The sequence below is a fragment of the Coregonus clupeaformis genome, chromosome 13 (genome assembly GCF_020615455.1).
Source record: "Coregonus clupeaformis isolate EN_2021a chromosome 13, ASM2061545v1, whole genome shotgun sequence".
NCBI lineage: Eukaryota > Metazoa > Chordata > Actinopteri > Salmoniformes > Salmonidae > Coregonus > Coregonus clupeaformis.
The window spans coordinates 2498925-2514777 of NC_059204.1; the positions used below are offsets into that span (position 1 = coordinate 2498925).

The window sequence follows — 15853 nt, forward strand, 5'->3', positions numbered from 1 at the left end:
CGAAAAGAAGCACACAAGCGAGTGTGGTGGCTAGCGACAGTGCGGCTGTCAAATCAACCGTCAAACATAATCCGTCAACGCTGTTATCACAACTCCAATTTAGGTGAGTAATGTGTATTTTTTTTCTTATTTTTTTTCTTATTTTTTATATATATATATATTGTGATGTCACGAGAGGCTGTGTCCTGGAGGGACGTTACATCCCCCTGAGGTGGCTGCAAACCCAGACAGCTATGGCTCCATCTGCTGGTATGGTCGGGAACTCCACCCCTCTATGGCCAATCTTCCCACGCAGCTGAAACAATCAGGAGCTGATGAGCTGAAGGTTTGTTGAAGGGAAGAGACACGGTCTCCAAGCTGGGCTCTCGGGAGGACAAGAGTGCTGCACGTCCACTTCCATGAGGAATATAAGGATTTGGAGATACTTACCTTTGGGAAATACTCACCTTTGGATATATGCACCTGTGGAAATACGTGTGGGACATTTGGAAGGACGTTTTGCTGGGTTGGCCACTAGCTGCAACGTGGAATACAGTAAGACTGGGGAAAAGTTATTTGAGCGAGGGAGAGTTATGATTTTGGATGTGGAAGAGACATCCCTGAACTGTTAACCCTTAAAGAGCCACCAGAGAACAGAATTGTGTTATACTTTCGTTAGTTTCCCAAGACCTTTAATAAAATCCTTGTTTTGGTTGAACCTGGTCTCCTTGCACTACTTGAGCAATCCCGCTGAAAGCTGTGTAGCCTCTCGTGACATCACAATATATATTTATTTATTTATTTTTTGGGGGGGGGAATGGATCAGCTTAATATTGCAGATAGATTGTATCTTCTATCAATGTAATTGTCTGCATCACTTCCAATCCCCCATGTTTTATTTTTATTTTTTATATATATATTCCCCTTTATTACTTTTCAACCCCACCATCCTTTCCCTACTTGGAGTAAATTAGTGAACAACAACGCCCAGGCCTCTACTTCCGGTCTATACTTACTATCTACACCTTATGGACAGAGTTAATTTTACAATAATTCTATATATATATATATATATATATATATATATATATATATATATATATATATATATATATATATATTTATTTTTTGCTCCTGAACTTCTTCTACTCTCAACCTCTCCGATCATTTTCATGATGTCCATCCGGTTTGCTTCTAAATGCCATATCTTTCTATCTGTGCCCTTTCCCAAAAGCTCCCAACATACAACCTAAATACTTATTATGGACACAGTATGCTTACATTATTAGCTATCTAATGTGTTTCTTGGTAAATGTGACACCTCATGTCCTAATTGTTATGATACCACAATGTAGAACCCATATGCTCTCCATTCCATACGTTTGGCTGTCCAGCTGGAATGTGTTAAGTTTCTAAATGAATGCCGCAGCATATGTTGCGGGGATGTGCTGTGCACTGTGTGTAAGAATGAGATCAAACTGAACAACAGGCTGTCATTTGTCTGTGGAGAGTGCAGTGTGTAGCCATGCATTGTTAGGCATTGTCTCTGCAACACAGAAAGTATGTTTTAATGTATAGTAACATGTCTGAGCTATAGGTCATTATTCACATCCAATAGGAAATTAGAGGTTGAAGCTGTTTGCATCATTCTACAAGATCAAATCATTCTTGACATGTAGATGCAGACAGTAAACAGCATAGTGGGTCAATTACTGCAACAACTAAGACCGTTGAAGCGCAAGGCTCAACTTCTCTGCTGTTTTGATCCTGTACAACCACACAGTGTGAAGGGAACCCGAGCCCATGTGCAGATACTGTGTGTGACTTTGTGAGAGCGAAGTGTTGCATCTCACTCATCTCAATATCTTCGGTGCTGCTCGTGACAACGTCATTTCGCTGAGTCTACCTTTAATGGCAACCCCCTTATAATTCAATACCTACGCCTAGTGGCGAAGTACAGTACAGAAATTCATGTCTGGCCATCAAATGCGGCAACAACAAAAAAATGCTCATTAAAAGTAAATGAATGCTAGCTAGCTAAATTCACCTGCTTACTTTCACCTTCGGTTACAATGTATCCAATTTCAGTTTGTGTTTGACAAAGTTATCTGTAACTTTGTGTGATATAGAACGGTAATAAGGGATTATCTGCTGGAACTACATTAACTGCATTAATTCTAGGTCTGCATTATCGAATCAAGTATTCAACCAAGCAGTGGGTCAAATTTAACAACCCAGATATCTTCATGCTCTGATTTTTCAAGAGTCCAATTGCTGTAGGTGGGGCAATTACATCACTATAATAAAGTTAAAGTAATGTGGATAGATGTGTATAGACAGGCCTATGAGGGAAATCCACTCAATCTCCTGCATACAATCTGAGTCTCAGGAGAACAGAATATACACTCAGGTAAGAAGAAAGTATGATGACACAAATATGACACACACTATATTTTACATTTAGTTTAAATTAGTTTACTTTGAGATTTAATGGTCGTGTCCAAAAACCCGCACTTGCGTTCTAAATAGTAGGCTGATTGGGTATGCGACATTTTTAAGATTGAGAGTGCTTCAAATGCCAGTATTTCATACAAATTTCAGCTTTTCATCCATACTGAAAAAATATATAAATGCAACATGCAACAATTTAAAAGATTTTACTGAGTTATAGTTCATATAAGGAAATCAGTCCTAATCTATGGATTTCACATGACTGGGAATACAGATATGCATCTGTTGGTCACAGATACCTTAAAAAACAATGTAGGGGCGTGGATCGGAAAACCAGTCAGTATCTGGTGTGACCGCCATTTGCCTCATCCAGCGCGACACATCTCCTTCGCATAGAGTTGATCAGGCTGTTGGTTGTGGCCTGTGGAATGTTGTCCCACTGCTCTTCAATGGCTGTGCGAAGTTGCTGGATATTGGCGGCAATGGCGATCGGTGCTGTTTAAGATGAGGGAGGAAGATAAAAAAATGTCATGAGCATGGCCTTATTTCTATTACAGCATATTGGATGACTGTCATTCATATTCTGTTCACCCAGCTCAATGTAACATCGATAGGTTTAGGTTACTACATGATACTCAAATTTTCCCTATACCCATCACGAGGTTGCTACAACTTAGCCTATGAATTAAAGTTTACAGCGTAGGTGCACACAGGTCGAGAGAAAACATTGAGGTGACAGACCGCCTTGCACACTCTTGCCTGCATCTAGCTGATATAGGGTGTAATCATTAGTCCAACAGTTGCAAACAAGGGTTTTCTATTGGACAAATTAAGGTAAGTTTATCCCCATTTCGTTCCGTTTGCTTCCGTTTAAGAATTTTTTTTCAACAGAATCGGCGGAATGAATACACCCCTGATCACATGTAAACACAGTTCACTTTCATAGCAGCCACGTTGTATTCCTTCTAGCATCTATGCGCTCTCCTCCTCTCACCGTTTCCCTTCTCTTGTGGACTTCAATGCACAACACATCAGCTGTATGTGACCAGGCAAAAAAACTTTCCAAGTCAAAACATATCATAAACGCTACAAACAGCCTACATCGTTGTTACCATATTAGCTAAAGTAATGTCATAGTCAACATAGCTAATAGAACTAACGCATTAGTAAACCTGCTACAATCATGCAGGAACGTTACAGTAAGCAATTTACACCGGCGGGCCCCGGTAGCAATAAATTAGTACAACCAAAAGCTTACCTTGACTTGGAAGAGTTCCAGTGTTGTGTTGGATAGTCATAGCTGGCTAGCTAACATAGCATCCCTCTGTTTGAGCCAGGTGTGAAAGTAAAAGTGAAAATGACCAAATATAGCTCTCTCTCTCTCTCTCTCTCTCTTGCTTCTCCTTCATTTTTGAAGAAATGAATTTGTTCAGAACTGTTCAACTATTGTCTTTCTCTCTCTTTGAGTCAACTACGCACGGCATTTTATGCACTGCAGTGCTAGCTCTAGCTTATGCTTTCAGTACTAGATTAATTATTGGATCCTTTGATTGGTTGGACAATATATCAGTTCATGCTGCAAGAGCTCTGATAGGTTGGAGTACTTCCTCCGGAAGTTGTCATATTTACTGTGTAAGTCTATGGAAAGGGATGAGAACCATGATCCTCCTAGGTTTTGTGTTGAAGTCAGTGTAACCAGAGGATGACGGAAGCTAGCAGTCCTCCGGCTACACCATGGTGCTACCCTACAGAGTGCTGTTGAGGCTACTGTAGACCTTCATTGCAAAACAATGTGTGTTTTAATCAATTATTTGGTGACGTGAATATATTTAGTATAATTATATCTAAAAAATATAACTTTTAAAATGTTTTACTATTTTTTAAAAATGAAATTCACTGAAGAGGATGGTCCTCCCCTTCGTCTTCTGATGAGCCTCCACTGGTTGGCAGGAACTGGAACATGCTGTCGTACACGTCGATCCAGAGCATCCCAAACATGCTCAATGGGTGACATGTCTGGTGAGTATGCAGGACATTTTCAGCTTCCAGGAATTGTGCACAGATCCTTGCGACATGGGGGCGTGCATTATTATGCTGAAACATGAGGTGATGGTCTGTGGTTTTGAGGCCGGTTGGATGTACTGCCAAATTCTCTAAAGCGACGGTAGATAAATGTGGCATATGGTAGAGAAATTGACATTCCTGCAGTCAGCATGCCAATTGCACGCTCTCTCAAAACTTGAGACATCTGTGGCATTGTGTTGTGTGACAAAACTGCACATTTTAAATTGGCCTTTTATTGTCCCGAGCACAAGGTGCACCTGTGTAATGATCATGCTGTTTAATCAGCTTCTTTATATGCCACACCTGTCAAGTGGATTATCTTGGTAAAGGAGAAATGCTCACTAACAGGGATATTTAAAACATTTGTGAACAACATTTTAGAGAAATAAGCTTTTTGTGTGTATGGAACATTTCTCAGATCTTTCATTTCAGTTCATGAAACATGGGACCAACACTTTACATTTTGCGTTCATATTTTTAAGTGTAGTACGAACTCACAGCATGCTATTAAAGAAGATCATCGTATTTTCAGACACACAGGTAATCACAGGACAAGACACAGAAACAGGGTTTCCAAATCCAACAGGCTAATACTTCTGGGAACGCCTTGTGAAGCAGACTCGACAAACCAGACCGGGGTTTGTGGTTTGGGAAGTCAATGGGAGAAGTGAACAATGTGTCCTTAGTTGTTAATTTTCTCAATTTAAAAGCACAAACTAGACCTTGTGTTTACATTTTCGTCAAAAACAACTTGATATCGAAGGAGTGCCTTTGATTTGAAGGCCTGCACAGTTTGGTGTAACATGACCGTTAGACCCGATGACGTGTTTCTGCACATGAGCTAGCTTGATGATGAGGTGATTATTTGAATCAGATGTGTAGTGCTAGGGCAAAAAACGAAATTACACCCCAATGGGTCCCCAGTACCGAGTTTGGGAAATGCTGATCTAATGGACTGTCAGATCAGCGTTTCCCAAAACAGCCATAGCTACATATAATACATTATAGGTTACATTTCACTAGCTCCATCGCTCAGCTTTATAGCAAACCAAGTGGCGGGGATGGTGTTTTCTTGTTTTTCAAATTACGGAGCTGGCCTTTAATTATCATGGGTGCGAAGTATGAGTATCTTAATTGAACTAGTCTGCTTGCTCTTATGACCGATTAGCTGGAACTCTGACACGTGCCCATTTGTAATATTCATAAAGTTGTGCCAATGCATGATCAGATATTGCTCTTCAGTATAATTAACGGGGGAAGTGATCAAGGGTCATTACTGGCTAAGGCACACTCATTAAATACAGTCACATCCAAAATTATTGGCACCCTTGATAAAGACTGTATACAATAAATAATACAAATACTGAGCTATATTGTATGCTATTTTTTTTTTAATGTTTTTATTTTATACTAATACAAATCCTCAGAGAAAGAGATTTTGTTTAACAAGTAATACAATAAATAAATAAAAAAAAAGGTGTGGAAATTATTGGCACCACTAAAGATTCATATAAATAAAATAAAATACATTTGTTTTCAATACTCAGGCACTGTCCCCTTGCGAGGATAACGGCACTGAGCCTTTTTCTAAAATGTTTTATTAGATTTGAGAACACATTGAGAGGGATCTTAGAACATTCCTCCATACAGAATCTTTCCAGATCCTTGATATCCTTTGGGATGAGCTTATGGACTGCCCTCTTCAATTCAAACCACAGGTTTTCAATGGGGCTCAAGTCCGCAGACTTAGATGGCCATAACGAAATGTAGATTTTGTGGTCGATTAACCATTTCTTTGTGGATTTTGATGTTTGCTTGGGGTTATTTTGTTGTTGGATGATCCATTTAATGGCCAAGTGTCAGCCTCCTGGCAGAGGCAACCAGGATTTTGGCAAAAATGTCCTGGTACATGTTAGAGTTCATGATGCCCTTGAACTTAACAAGGGCCCCATGACCAGTGGAAACAAAGATCCACCACCATATTTTACAGTAGGTATGAGGTTCTTTTCTGCATATGCATCCTTTTTTCGATGCCAAAACCACCACTGGAGTGCGTGGCCAAACAGCTCTATTTTGTTTTCATCTGACCACAGCACCAGTTCCAATCCAAGTGCCAATACCGTTTAGCAAACTCCAGGTGTTAAATTTTTTTGGTTGCTCTCAATAAAGGCTTTGTTTCTGGCAACCCTTCCAAAGAGCCTAATTGTAGACTTGGTGACCCTAAGATTTTTCTTTGCCTCCCAAACCATCTTCCTCACTCTGTGTGGTGACAGGATAAACATGTCCAATACCAGGCAACTTTACCACTGTTCCAGTGGTTTTAAACTTCTTAATTGTGGTGTGGTATATTAGTTTTTTAGCTATGTTTTTGTACCCATTGCCTGATTTATGAAGATCAACAACCATTTGTATCTTTTCATTTGTGAGTTATTTTCCTTTTCCCATAGTGATAGATTACAAAGGGATTTTACATGCTTGTTACCTCATTTGTATACCCCAGTGAAGCAGGAAGCCATGGAAGGCCACAACACAGTTCCTTAAACTGAGATTCATTTTTAAAAGTAGAATGTTAATGCAGATTACATTTATTTTCTAAGATTCTTTAGGGGTGCCAATAATTTTGACACCTATCTCTCTGAGCAATTGTATTACTTATTTTTTTGCATACAATATACAGTAGCTCATTATTTGTATTATTCATGCAGTCTTTTTTGCTAATCTTTATCAAGGGTGCCAATAATTTTGAATGTGACTATGTGGGGGGAGATAATGTACAGTGAGGGAAAAAAGTATTTGATCCCCTGCTGATTTTGTACGTTTTCCCACTGACAAAGAAATGATCAGTCTATAATTTTAATGGTAGGTTTATTTGAACAGTGAGAGACAGAATAACAACAACAAAATCCAGAAAAACGCATGTCAAAAATGTTATAAATTGATTTGCATTTTAATGAGGGAAATAAGTACCCCTCTGCAAAACATGACTTAGTACTTGGTGGCAAAACCCTTGTTGGCAATCACAGAGGTCAGACGTTTCTTGTAGTTGGCCACCACGTTTGCACACATCTCAGGAGGGATTTTGTCCCACTCCTCTTTGCAGATCTTCTCCAAGTCATTAAGGTTTCGAGGCTGACGTTTGGCAACTCGAACCTTCAGCTCCCTTCACAGATTTTCTATGGGATTAAGGTCTGGAGACTGGCTAGGCCACTCCAGGACCTTCATGTGCTTCTTCTTGAGCCACTCCTTTGTTGCCTTGGCCGTGTGTTTTGGGTCATTGTCATGCTGGAATACCCATCCACTACCCATTTTCAATGCCCTGGATGAGGGACGGAGGTTCTCACCCAAGATTTGACGGTACATGGCCCCGTCCATCGTCCCTTTGATGCGGTGAAGTTGTCCTGTCCCCTTAGCAGAAATACACCCCAAAAGCATAATGTTTCCTCCTTGACGGTGGGGATGGTGTTCTTGGGGTCATAGGCAGCATTCCTCCTCCTCCAAACAGTTGATGCCAAAGAGCTCCATTTTGGTCTCATCTGACCACAACACTTTCACCTAGTTCTCCTCTGAATCATTCAGATGTTCATTGGCAAACTTCAAACGGGCATGTATATGTGCTTTCTTGAGCAGGGGGACCTTGCCGGTGCTGCAGGATTTCAGTCCTTCACGGCGTAGTGTGTTACCAATTGTTTTCTTGGTGACTATGGTCCCAGCTGCCTTGAGATCATTGACAAGATCCTCCCGCGTAGTTCTGGGCTGATTCCTCACCGTTCTCATGATCATTGCAACTCCACGAGGTGAGATCTTGCATGGAGCCCCAGGCCAAGGGAGATTGACAGGTCTTTTGTGTTTCTTCCATTTGCGAATAATCGCACCAACTGTTGTCACCTTCTCACCAAGCTGCTTGCCGATGGTCTTGTAGCCCATTCCAGCCTTGTGTAGGTCTACAATATTGTACCTGACATCCTTGGAGAGCTCTTTGGTCTTGGCCATGGTGGAGAGTTTGGAATCTGATTGATTGATTGCTTCTGTGGACAGGTGTCTTTTATACAGGTAACAAGCTGAGATTAGGAGCACTCCCTTTAAGAGTGTGCTCCTAATCTCAGCTCGTTACCTGTATGAAAGATACCTGGGAGCCAGAAATCTTTCTGATTGAGAGGGGTTCAAATACTTATTTCCCTCATTCAAATGCAAATCAATTTATTAAAAAAATTACATGCGTTTTTCTGGATTTTTTTGTTGTTATTCTGTCTCTCACTGTTCAAATAAACCTACCATTAAAATTATAGACTGATCATTTCTTTGTCAGTGGGCAAACATACAAAATCAGCAGGGGATCAAATACCTTTTCCCCTCACTGTACGAGTGCTCTACAGGACTGATAAGAATTCAGCCTCCTACCATTTTAAAATATTCATACCAAATGTTCTGTTTTGAATTGCCTGCACATCTACGTCACCCAGAGATTTTAGTGCTTTTTAGTACAGGATGATGATGGTAATGGTTATTATTTGATCAATCACTGTTTATTTTTAGTAATGTTTATGTTGGTAAAATAAGAAATCTCCTTATTCGTAAGAAAGATGCAAGGAAGGTAATTGAACTTATCTGGTACAAAGGAACCAATGGAGTCGTCCCAAAAGTGTACATTCTGTCCACCTGGCATTCCAGGCAGGCTCGATCACTGAAGAAAAACAACTACAATTTGAACTATTTGATAGTCAGATGTCAAAGCCACGTGACTCTCTCACTCTCTTTAATGGCGGCTGTCTTGGCTGACTTGATCCATTGGATCCGTAGTTCTTGCCCATTTTCCACTCCATACCATCAGTAATGTGAGACGGACCGACAGCCCTCTTGCCTCTTGGACCACTGCACCGCCTCCTAGCTGAGAGATGAGACAGAGGAGCAGACAGAACAGTTGTGTAAGCCAATCACCACTGATTCAAACAAAAATAACACCCTCCCATTTCTAGGCGTATAGGAGATGGGGTTGGCCCTCAAAACAAGAAGAAATTGTCTAAACAATATTATACTTATTTTCCATTGTCATCTGTTCAAGTGATCAGATGTTGATACATGAGTTTCCACATGGCAGTTTGGCATGATTGCAAAGGACATCGTCGATGTCACCATCCCAAAAGCTTGTACTGTAATGTGCGTTACTTGACGAAGGAGGATATGGTGGAGTTGTTGAAATTTGAATTTACACTTTGTTCTCCCATGTAAATAAGCCAGGAGACAAACCGATATATGGATTACATTTCTGTTGCACCTTAATAAGCTAAAGATCACTCCCTAACGTGACTCAGTGGGCAAATAATAGTTATTCAATGGGGAATGCTTTCATAAACTGATGATTAAAATAAACATTTTAATGCGAATCAGCATTCATTCATCAATGGATGGAGTGTGAATTTACATTTGCCACGGTGCAGTTTGTAAAACAAAGAACAAAATGAATCTGTTTGACTTATTCACACAGCTTGAGGGATTTCTACTAATTTCCACAACCAACAAACGGCAGGTAATGTAGAGTCACTGGAGCGATAGGGCCACTGCACTGAGGGAATATACCAAGCATGTCACGCCCTGACTCAGGGGACTCTTATATGTTGAGTCAGGGTGTGTATATTTCTTTGTGGTGTTTATTCAATGGGTGGTCTGACCCGTCAATGAACGAATGTGACAGAAGATCCCACCAAACGAGGACCAAGCAGCGTGCCCAGGCGGAGCGGATGGCCATGTCACAGGTGGCCAATTTGTGGTCATGGGAGGAGATATTTGCGGGGAAAGGACCATGGGCTAGGGTAGATGCCCAGGCAGGAGAGGAGCAACGGCAACACGGAGGAGGCCGGTCGAGGAAGAAGCCCGAGAAGCAGCCCCAATAAAAAATTTTGGGGGGGCACACGGGGTGGTTGGCGGAGCCTAGGGTTAGAGCAGAGCCAACTCCCCGTAGTCACGCGAGGAGGCGTATGACTGGGCAAGCTCCGTGTTATGCGGAGCTACGTACTGTGTCGCCAGTGCGCCGTCACAGTCCTGTACGTCCTGTGCTTGCACCACGCACGTGCCGTGCGAAGATGGGCATCCAGCCAGGACGGGGTGTGCCGGCTCAATGCTCCTGGTCTCCAGTACGCCTCCTCGGTCCCGCATATCCTGCGCCAGTTCTACGAGCTGTATCGCCAGTGCGCATGCACATCCCAGTGCGTCCTGTGCCAGCGCCCCGCACGTGTAGTGCAAAAGTGGGCAGCCAGCCAGGACGGGTTGTGCCAGCTCTCCGCTCCAGACCTCCAGTCTGCCTTCACAGTCCGGTCCGGCCTGTTCCTGCTCCTCGCACCAGGCTAGTGGTGCGCGTCGCCAGTCTGGCCCGGCCTGTTCCTGCTCCTCGCACCAAGCCAGTGGTGCGCGTCGCCAGTCCGGCCCGGCCTGTTCCAGCTCCTCGCACCAAGCCAGTGGTGCGCGTCGCCAGTCCGGCCCGGCCTGTTCCTGCTCCTCGCACCAAGACAGTGGTGCGCGTCGCCAGTCCGGCCCGGCCTGTTCCTGCTCCTCGCACCAAGCCAGTGGTGCGCGTCGCCAGTCCGGCCCGGCCTGTTCCTGCTCCTCGCACCAAGCCAGTGGTGCACGTCGCCAGTCCGGCCCGGCCCGTTCCTGCTCCTCGCACCAAGCCAGTGGTGCATGTTCCCAGTCCGGCACGGCCCGTGCCCGTTCCACCGGTGCCTGGTCTGGCACCGGTCAGCGGCTCCACTCCGGAGCCAGAGCAGTCCGCTCCACCGGTGCCTGATCCAGCTCCGGTCAGCTGCTCCACTCCAGAGCCAGAGCAGTCCGCTCCACTGGTGCCTAGTCCAGCTCCGGTCAGCGGCTCCAGTCCGGAGCCTGATGTCAGCCCCTCTCCAGGTCCGGGGTCTCTCACACCAGGGTCCAGACAGGGTCTGGAGTATCGTGGGAGGAAGGAGAGGGGAAGCAGCGCGCTGAGGTCCAGACCGGACCAGGGGCGTAATGGGGGGCGGAGAGATTGTGGTCGTCACGCCCGGAGCCGGATCCGCCTCCGAGGCGGAATGCCCACCAGGACCCTTCCCTGTCATGTCAGGTTGGTGCGATCGGAGTCCGCACCTTTGGGGGGGGATACTGTCACGCCCTGACTCTTATATGTTGAGTCAGGGTGTGTAGATGTCTTTGTGGTGTTTATTCAATGGGTGTTATTCTAGTATGTATATATCTATGTTGGCCGGTCTGGTTCCCAATCAGAGGCAGCTGTCGCTCGTTGTCTCTGATTGGGGATCATACTTAGGCAGCCTATTGGCACTAGTGGGTTGTGGGATCTTGTTCCGTGTAAGGTATGTTTTGTGTTCTACCTTGGACTTCACGTTTCGTTTAGTTTGTTGTTTTGTCGTTGTGTTTATTTGGGTTAATAAACATGTACGTATATCATGCTGCGCCTTGGTCTGACCCGTCAATGAACGAATGTGAAAAAGCACAATCATTCATATTAACAAGCTTTCAATAATGAATGTGGTTTATGGAAGAAACCGAGGGTGTAACACATTTGCTAGTGGGTGGAGGCATTGTGTGGAAGTGGGGTGCATAGTAGAAATCTACTAACCTCTTCAGTATTATCAAACCTCATATAGCTTAGCAGGGGCGCAACTTTGGTTTTAGAAGTGGGGGGGACATAATACAAAAAAAAGATATATGTATTTTTATTTTGTTATTCTTTTTTTGGGGGGGGGGGGTTGTATCTGCACAAATTCACCTCACCTCTGTCACAAACTGGTCTTCCTTGGCTGCCTGACTCTGCTGAGACCCCTGTCACCATCTGATCCTCCTAAAAGGAGGCATGACAAAGAATTACCTTGATGTACATTTATACATTATATTATCCAAGAATAGAATCAATGGTTCAATAATTTAAATGACCATTATTCCCAGATCCCAGACTGTAGCTTTAAGCTTAAGCTGCTGTAGCTACTGTAGGTCTACCCATCAATTCAAGATGGAACTTTGTATCATTCACTTAATATACTGCAGAATTCACCTGAGCTCCATAGACTGGTCTTCCCTTGCTGTCTGACCCTGCTGTGACCCCTGTCACCATCTGATCATGCTAAGACATGATGAGCATAGTATTGAGTACTAGAGGGCTGCGTTCCCGCGGGATGCCTGCGGGACCTGCGGGTCCTGACAGAGATCATTGCGGTGCGGTCTGCATTTTTCATGCTGTTGGTGGGAGCGGGTGGTCAGACAGACGACTTTGGGATGAAAATATTTTTGTTGTCCCACAGATTATTTTGAGACTGTCCTCTTTCTGCTTTGTATGCGTAAGTCTACCTATTGTATTAAAATCACATATTTTTCGCATTATTCACACACTCAGAATTCGTTGCTTCAACTTCAGTAGCCTACCTCTCCTAGTTGGGCGAGAGAGTTCAAGTGCAATCAAAAAATTTAATCATGATGGAAAAGGAAAAGGCACAACGCGCACATAGGTTAGGATACTATGGTGAGCGAGCGTTGCGCCTTTTCAATAAGTATGGATTACCCATTTATTTGTCTCTGCCTGCAAATCGTCCTCCCAAAAGGTAGGCTGTATCCTATAGGACTATGCAAAACGTAGCATGTTCTTGCTTCTTGGTGCCTCCAGTTCAGTAGCCATAGCTGCGAGATCAGGTGCGCGCATGGTCTCAATTAAATAGATTAGGCTATAGCCTATGTATACATGGGCAAAGAAGCACGGGACAGTTATCTTTCCAAGGAAATGTACTTCCTAAATAGGCCTATGATTAGGCTATAGTTTACTACATTGCGTAGAAATAGGCCTAAATATTGATCCCCCATATTTCTCTGTCTGAAAATCTTCCCACTCCTAAAAGGTAGGCTATAAAAATAGCTCAAGAGAAAGTGCAAGTCTCTCCAACTCTGCTCTCTTCAAACTACATCTAGCATATTGGCTGATATAGCCCAGTAATACAATGCAAGGGCCATGTGAGAATCTCAGGTAATTTAACCTATTTCTTAAGTTATTTTTGCGCATTTGATATTGCCTATAGGGCGCAAAATTGCTGGGACCATGGCTAGCAAGTGAGCTGCGTCACATACGCCTAAAATAACATTGCAGGACTGCAGTTGGGTTTGGGACCAGTTCATGCAGTAGCGGGTGGGAGTTGGACAGAAATCAGTCCCGCTCAGAACTCTACTGTGCACCATGTCAGTGAAGCCTGTAACGTTAGAGCTGTTTATTACTGTGTCAGTGTGAAAAGTAGGGAATTAGCTAGGGAAATTGACAGATCAATAACTTTACATTGACATACTAATACAACTCACATTGCACTAAAAATAATTAAGAATATCAATTTTCAATCGTTTGGCCGATGGTTTCATTGTTTGATTCAGGTCTAGGTTGATTGTGGCAAAAAATAATAGCTTATGTAAGCCAATTTTTGGCCAGCTCTCTCTCTCTCTAACGGTACATCAACTGGCGAGAGCTTGCCAAGTTCATTTACTTCTGAAACGTGACAAAACAAAGGCTACAAAACATGTCCATACAAACAACTGCTGTTAGATAGTAATGATAGCCACGTCAAATCGCTATCTGACAGATAACTAGAGGCTAGAGCTGACCTGGCTGTGGTAGTTACTCATTAGCGTACCTTATTCATTCACCTCAGTCGAGAGGGGATGAAACATTAGCTAACGTTACATGTCAGTTACAATACTAGCTCAGCACTGCGAATAAACACTAGTATAGTTTTTTTTCTGTTAAGTTAAACAGCAGTTACCTTGCCAGCTACATCAGTCAACTAAAGAGTAGCCAGTTTCTGTTCCTTTTACAACTTGGTGAAAGAGCGCAGCGCGTACACTGAACTATGCTCAACTCTCCCGTGCTGGTCCAGCCAGCCTTCAAGAAGCATTGCCTTCACACAGTCTGTCAGCCCACTCTGTGGTGTCCACATGGTCCTAAATCCAGTCGGAAATACACTCCAAACAGCCTACCCGACCGCTCGGAGGTGTCCACATGGTCCTAAAGCACACCGTTGACCTGTTTTGTATCACATTCCAATAATAAAACTGGGGGGGGGGGGACAAAAATCAAATTTCAGAATGTGGGGGGGACATGTCCTAGTCTAGTGCACCTTAATGTGGTGAAATGTTGCCCTAGCAAGGCTGACGTACCTTACGAACACGTACCATATAACTATGGACAATGTGTTCTCTATCAAGTGTAAATGCATATATTAAAATATTTAATCATACAGAAATGTCATTATCAAATCAAATTGTATTTTTCACATGCTTCTTAAACAACCGGTGTAGACTAACAATTCCCAACAATGCAGAGAGAAAAATTTAAAAAGTATATAAAAAATACATTCACAAGGAATAAATACACAATGAGTAACGATAACTTGGCTATATACACGGGTACCAGTACCAAATCGATGTACAGGGGTACTAGGTAATTGAGGTAGATATGTACATATAGGTAGGGCTAAAGTGACTAGATAATAGGATAGTTCATAAACAGTAGCAGCAGCGTATGTGATGAGTCAAAATACTTGGTGCAAAAAGGGTCAATACAGATACAGTAGCTATTTGGTTAACTACAGTATACTGAACAAAAATATAAACACAACATACAACAATTTCAATGATTTTACTGAGTTACAGTTCATATAAGGAAATCAGTCAATTGAAATAAATGTATTAGGCCCTAATCTATGGATTTCACATGACTGGGCAAGAGTGCAGCCATGGATGGGCCTGGGAGGGCATAGGCCCACCCACTTGGGACCCAGGCCCAGCCAATCAGAATGAGTGTTTCCCCACAAAGCTGGTCTCAGACTATCCCGCAATTCTTTGGCAACAGCTCTGGTGGACATTCCTGCAGTCAGCATTGTGTTGGGTGACAGAACTGCACATTTTAGAGTGGCCTTTTATCGTCCCCAGCACAGTGTCATAACCAGCCGTAAAATAACGCAATATATGTCACAACAGGTGTAAATTAATGGGTCATGACAGTGTTATGACCAAATTATGATAGGTTATGACAAGTTATGTCAGCTGCTATGACATATTATGACATGGTTATGATGCTGGGTGTCAAGTAGTGTTACCATTTGGGTAATTATCATTCTCTCCTCTGTCAACATATGATATGGTGAATAAGTTGACATACGTTTGTATGGATAAAAAATGTAATGTGTGAAATGAGAGATTAAGAATAACATTGTCCATAATAACACTAGCTTTTGTCTTTATATTCTTTACAGGTTTTGAAAGGCCTTTTCAAGAGTACCATTTGTTCATACATAAATTGAAATGGAATGTCAACGCAGTCTGAAAGATCGCTCTAATTCTAGTTTATTTA

The 15853-nt window shown here is 42.8% G+C and overlaps 1 long non-coding RNA gene across 2 annotated transcripts; it reads right to left on the reverse strand.

Annotated features, from left to right (window-relative positions):
• Nucleotides 1–2887: 2887 nt before the first annotated feature.
• Nucleotides 2888–14387, reverse strand: LOC121580185. Of its 2 annotated transcripts, XR_006002996.1 has the most exons (4): nt 14265–14387; nt 12247–12313; nt 9243–9379; nt 2888–2925 (listed from the first exon to the last, which is right to left on the reverse strand). It is a non-coding gene; the product is annotated as an uncharacterized LOC121580185 (long non-coding RNA). The 2 variants fall into 2 exon arrangements; XR_006002995.1 differs by lacking the exon at nt 2888–2925 and having other exon boundaries at nt 8824–9379.
• Between the last annotated feature and the right edge of the window lie 1466 nt (nt 14388–15853).